The sequence below is a fragment of the Marmota marmota genome, unplaced genomic scaffold (assembly GCF_001458135.2).
Source record: "Marmota marmota marmota unplaced genomic scaffold, marMar, whole genome shotgun sequence".
Taxonomy (NCBI): Eukaryota; Metazoa; Chordata; class Mammalia; order Rodentia; family Sciuridae; genus Marmota; species Marmota marmota.
The window spans coordinates 24,229,501-24,235,822 of NW_026000016.1; the positions used below are offsets into that span (position 1 = coordinate 24,229,501).

Below are 6,322 nucleotides of genomic sequence, written 5' to 3' on the forward strand. Positions count from 1 at the left end.
AGCAGAAAGACAACTTCTTTGAGTCTTTTTTTCCAGAAACGAGAACACTTTATTATAAATATTTCCAGAATATTAACTTATTTCTTTAATATTTTTAGCTATATATGGACACAATACCTTTATCTTATTTATTTTTATGTGGTGCTGAGGATCGACCCCAGTGCCTCACATATGCTAGGCAAGCGCTCTATCATTGAGCCATAACCCCAACCCCTATTAACTGATTTGAGACTCTTCAAAACTTCAAAAACTAATAAGTTTATTATTATTATAATGTATCTCATTTTCCACTTTCCAACCTAGAAAATATACTGCCAACTTAGATCTAACAAAGAAAAAAATCTAAATTGCTGAATAGAGAAAACAATGAATTTTAAAAATCCCACTCAAAACTAAGACAATCCCAACCAAGTAATAGATTCTGCAAAGTTTATTCATCCTCCAATTTAAAATAAATGATCTCCCAAGGAAAAATAATCTCACTATCATGACAATTTGATGAATAAAAGCAGAGCCACTCTCTTAAAAAAAAGAGAAATTACATTATATGCCAGAAAAAGGTAATAAGTGCTTTTAGAAAATGAGGAAATGCAGTAACTCCTATGTTGGGGAGCAGGCACCCAGAATGCTTCATGTTCCTGTGGCCTCTATTAAAGTACTTTTTCTATTTTTTAAAAAATAACTTTTTAGTTGTCAACGGAGCTTTATTTTATTTATTTATTTAAATACAATGCTAAGTATTGAACCCAGTTGCTCACACATGCTAGGCAAGTGCTCTACCACTGAGCCACAACCCCAGTCCCTCTGTTAAGGTATTCTAATAGTACCTGTTGACAAAAGAAAAGCAATACAGATATGAACACCATAAAAACCATCTCCTCAACTCTCTCTCTCTCTCTTTCAATTTAACCTCAGGAGAACCAGCTATAGAGTTTCAAAATCCAAGGATGGACTGGTCCCAAAGCATTTCACTCTCTGTCCTTTCCCTGCCTTGGTCCTTCTTTGTTTTTCTATGCTTATGATCTTCTTCCTGAGAGGCTATATCTCAGCACTTTTTTCTTTATTCACTAAGCTTTTCTCCACTGACCTGTGCAGTTTCTGTCTTCACCTTTGTTTCTTTGTTCTTGGGCCTGTCTAAATCTAGTTCCTCAGAACCACTTTTCCTCTGATGCTTGGGCTGCTTCTCCTCTGTTTTTTTTTCTGCCATCTTCTGGGTGCCTCTTTCTCCTCTGATGGAACTGTTTATGGCTGGCTGGATAGGCACTGGGATGATTTCTTGAGGAGAGGTTCTGTGAACTCTGAATTCTACCTCTTATGAACCATAATTATATTCTTGCTGAATAAGGCTCATGGGCACTGGTTTCTTTGAGAAACAGTCCTTGGGGAACTGATGGTACTCAGAGAGTCTAGTCTCAGCTTGCTGTCCTGAGCTGGTAAGCACTGAGGAAACCGGTTTCCCATTGTTTGTGAAATATTGCATGATCTTGGGTAGGTCTGGACAGTTCCAGATGGGAGTTTTTGATCAAACATTCTATATCTGGGTCTGGAATCAACCTCTTCTCTGTACCCACAGGTTTCCAAATAGTTCTCTATCATCTTCCTGGAACAAGTCTTGACTCTAACTAAGCCTCTGTCTTTCTGTGCTTTAATATAATCTTCAAGTTCATCTTGAAAAGAGTCATATGACTTCTTTGAATGCTTCATTAGGTTGACACAAAAGGATTCTCCTTATCAGGCTGAGAACTTGGTGCAGATATCTGATCATATTTATCCATTAATTATATCAGATTTTTAGCATGAACTTTCTTCAGATAGTGAGGCTGTGTAAGAACCAGGGGGCTCAAAATAGGAACTCATTTATTATTCAAATGGAAGCATTATTCCACAGATGCCTTTTATAAAAAGTATATGTCTTTGGCCAGGCATGGTGGCACACGCTTGTATTCCCAGTGGTTGGGGAGACTGAGGCAGGAGGATTGCAAGTTCAAAATCAGCCTCAGCAACTTAGTGAGACCCTAAGCAACTTAGCAAGACCCTGTCTCAAAATAAAAAGGACTGGGGATGTGGCTCAAGAGTTTAAGCACTCCTGGTTTCAATCCCTAGTACCAAAAAAGAAAAAGAAAACAAACAAACAAAAAGTTCAGTCTTTGTTCATTCAATGTGTTGTCCTTTAGGAGGACAACCATAACCCCATCCCAGCCACCACCCAGAGCAAGTGGGCCCAGAGCAGGAGGCAGAGACATGGCCTCCAGGCCTCTGGAGGGGAAGATGCCACCATCACCAGGCTATGACTGGGTACCATCCTACTTGGAGTCTTTAAGGAATATGGAGTTTTTATACAGTACAAGTTAAGGATCAGAAGTCAAAACACCTAATTTGAGTCCAACTTATAAATATTTAGGTCAAGTCAGTTACCATTTGAAGACCCGGGTCAGTCATCTGTAAAAAGTGTATAGCATCTAACTCATAGAGACATCATTAGGATTAAATGAAATAATACATGCTGAATCACTTGGAATGCTACATAAATTGCTAGTCAAATAAAGTTTATCTTAATACTCATTTGAAATCTTTGCTCAACATGTTATTGCTATTTTTCTGAGATATCTTGACATCTTTTCTTCATTAAATCTAGTATAAAATATGTTTTTCGAATCCTGAGAATTCTATTCTGATTCAGAATCATTGATAATATTTTATTTTAGATTCTAGGAACCCCTGGGACAATACTTTGACAATCAGTACTCTAATCCTGAAAAACTATATTACCACAAACACCAGAACTAAACTGAAGAGAATTTTTTTTTTTTCAGTACTGAGCGCACTCTTCCACTGAGCTACATCCCAGCCCTTTTTAGTTTTTATTTTGAGACAGAGTCTCACTAAGTTACCAAGGCTGGCCTCAGACTTTGATCCTCCTGCTGCAGCCTCCCAGCAGCTGGGATTGTAGGCATGAGCCACAGCATCTGGCAGGAGAAAAGTAATTTTATAGTGTTATTGGAGGAAGGAAAAGGGAGTGTGTCTGTATGTGTGAAATGAGGTGAATAGAGGTGGTGAAATTTTTCTTTTTCACAGTAGAAACATGAGACTCTTTCATAGTCAACAAATAATATCAAATAAAATATCAGTCAAAATGCATGGAAAGAACACAATGCAGGAAATAAGGAGAGAGGAGAGGCGGCTCAGCAGCACACAGATTTATTTGGGATAAACCTGCAAAAGGGGGTCCCAGTGAGACTGAAGTCCATCATGTACTTACAGTCTGGGGAAGTTATAGGACAGTGAAGGGATGGAAACATTTTTGTGCTTTGGCTGTTGCTAGGGGGATCTAGGGAAGGGGTCTTGTGGTAGTCACCATCATTCTTTGTGGTGGTCTCTGTTCCATGTTGAACAGGATGTTTCTCAAGATTTCAGTCCCCCAAATCAGTTCTTGTTACAGGGTATTGTCCAGGGTTTAGGTCAGACTGACTCTTGCTCTGGGTCAGAGTGACCATGGGGTAACAGTTGTTCTAAGGTGGAGAATATATTTCAAAATGGCATTGCCTAAGTCAAGTTCTCCCTAATACAAATAACTTGAAAGGGTGCGCACTGAGGAGTACAAATTGGGGATTGTAAAAACCATTTCATGTGTTAAAATTATTTCATGTTTATAAGTCATCAAATAGAAAGGTAGCTATTAATAAGAAAAAAACGGAGGCACCCTCTAACACAAACTTGTAGAAAAACATTTCTTGTCTCTGTAGACTCTACAATGCTGCAGATAATTTCTGAGATGAAATAACTTTTTTAAGAAGAAAATTTTTAGTTGTTGATAGAATTTTATTTATTCATATGTGGTGTTGATAATAGAACGAAATGCCTCACACATGCTAGGCAAGCGCTCTACCAACTGAGCTGCAACCTCAGCCGTGAAATAACTTCTTAACAAGAACATATTTATAAAGAAAAAATTAGGGGCTGGGGTCATGACTCAGTGGTTAGAGCACTTGCCTAGCATGTGTGAGGCACAGGATTTGATTCTCAGCACTGCATATAAATAAATAAAGGTCAATTGACAACTAAAAAATATTTTAAAAAATTAAGGTCAACTACAGTTATAATTTTCTAGGTACAGTTGAAGTGTTTTATTATTTGAGTTTTGCTGCATTGAATCTAGCTTGTTCCAAGATTTGTGTAGCTTTTGTTAATCATCTAGAAACTCAATTGCTTGTGAATGCTTACTGGTTTAGTTTGAATATGTAAGACTAGGTAATGAGGGTATGAACAATCACTTGAAGTCAACTAAGAAAGACCTCACATGACGAATGATCTGAAGTAGACTTTGAAGAAGAGAGGGAAGGACTCCCTAGCTACAGATGATGGTGCAAGCAAAGACACAAAGTTCAGGAAGGAGAAAAGCATTAGCTTAAGCACTTCTGAAGAGAAATCAGGTGTGTGGACATAGGAGAGAGGAATAGAATTTCCTGTGATTTAAGCCTGGAGATCATGATAATGAGAAAACACTTGAGAAAGAAAAAGATGCACTCATCTTTTGAAAGATCTGACACAAGGACAGTGGTTATTTACTGTAAGCACTCTAATTAGGATTGAAGATACAGTTCTGGAGATAGCTGGAAACAATGTAGAGTATCCCAAGGGAAGAAGTTAAAGATAAAGGAAAGACTTATAAAGGAAGCTTCAATGGACATTTATGGTTCAAACTGGTAAAACCAGTTCAAACCAAACCAGAAAAGAGAAGGTCCCAAAGACAAATAAAATAGCGTCCCAAAGGCCAATATAAAATATGCAAAGCAACAGTCAATACTGTCAAACAAACACAGCTTTCACTGTGGTCCTCCTCCTTTCATGGATGTTCAGGAAACACTGATTGACAGCACAAACACAAAGACTCAAAAGAGTTTGTTTAGGATTCAGAAAGAAAGTGACCACAGGAATAGAAATCCACTGAATTTCCCCAACAATTAGTAACCAGTGCTAGAGATGTATGATAACTTGCAACTCAAAAATATCCCATTTAATGGTCAGTTTTAAGTTTAAGGGTATTTTAAAATAAATCCTCAAGGCTAGTGGGAAGAGATCTTATTTCTCTGGTTGTTAAAACAAAACAAACATCCTGGCAATTTGACAGTTTACTCAAGATGGTAAGATAAAAATCCAGAGCCTGGCAATAAAGATGATGGCTGTAAAAAACTATCAGGGCTCACAATGGTGCTAAGCGGAGCTGGGGAGAGAAAAAGTAAGGAGAAATGGGGAAAGGTTATCAGTGGGCACCAAATTACAGCTGGAGAACGAATGTTTGGGATGCTATTGCACAGTAGGGTAAATATCAGTAACAATAATGTACTGTACATTTCAAAATCAAGAAATTATTTGAAATCTTTTCGTTATATAGAAATGATGAAAGTTTTGAGGTAGAAAAGAAATAAAAGATGTGTAGAAGGAAGACAAAGGGAAGAGAGACTGCAGCTGTAAATCTAGAAGCCCCAGGATCAAGGGTACTCATACCTTTACTCCCCAGGCCTGTCCTCCTTCCTGCCCAGTCACTCCCAAGTTCTTGAGAAATCTATAAATCTTAAAAGTTTCTGTAAGTTCTCTCATCTATGGGAAATTACCTTGTTTTAATGCTTACGAGCCCAGTTAGTTCACTTATACAATGTGTTTTCAGATTAGATAAAGCAAAGGGGGATGAATTTTACAAAATCTATTGTAACAGGCACATTCCAGACGTTATCTAGATGGATGAGACATGTCAACCTGATGATCCAGGAAGAAGATCAGACCTCCACACACTGCCTTGTGATCACCAGGCTGATGCCATCCCCACAATCCTTCCCAGGCCCACCCCTTACAAATTCTCCTTTAAAAGAAGAGATTGAGACCCCAAAAGTGCTGCTTTGTGCTCTCCATATAGACCACATTCTGCCCTGAAAATATATCTTCACCTCTCACTTTCTAAGTCCTTCTTTGCTAAAGCCTGACTCATCCTTATATTCTTTGCTGTGACATTTGAAAAGCCTGAAAGTTCCCAAGAGAGGTATTTTCTGCCTTGAGAGGGACCTCAAACCCCTTATGGTGACAATCTGAGGAGATAGATACATTTACCCAGATTTGAACATCGTACTTTGCCACCTCTTACATAAGAATAATTTTAAAAAACAATTTTTTTTCAGTTGTAGATGGACATAATGCCTTTCTTTCTTTCTTAATTAATTAATTATATGGTGCTGAGGCACTTGCCAGTGCTTCACATGTGCTAGGCAAGTGCTCTACTACTGAGCCACAACTCCAGCCCTTGTGTAAGAATACTTTAATGCTTTATAAA

The 6,322-nt window shown here is 38.1% G+C and overlaps 1 pseudogene; it reads right to left on the reverse strand.

Annotated features, from left to right (window-relative positions):
- Positions 1-225: 225 nt before the first annotated feature.
- On the reverse strand, positions 226-1,704 carry LOC107140364 (annotated as a pseudogene).
- Between the last annotated feature and the right edge of the window lie 4,618 nt (positions 1,705-6,322).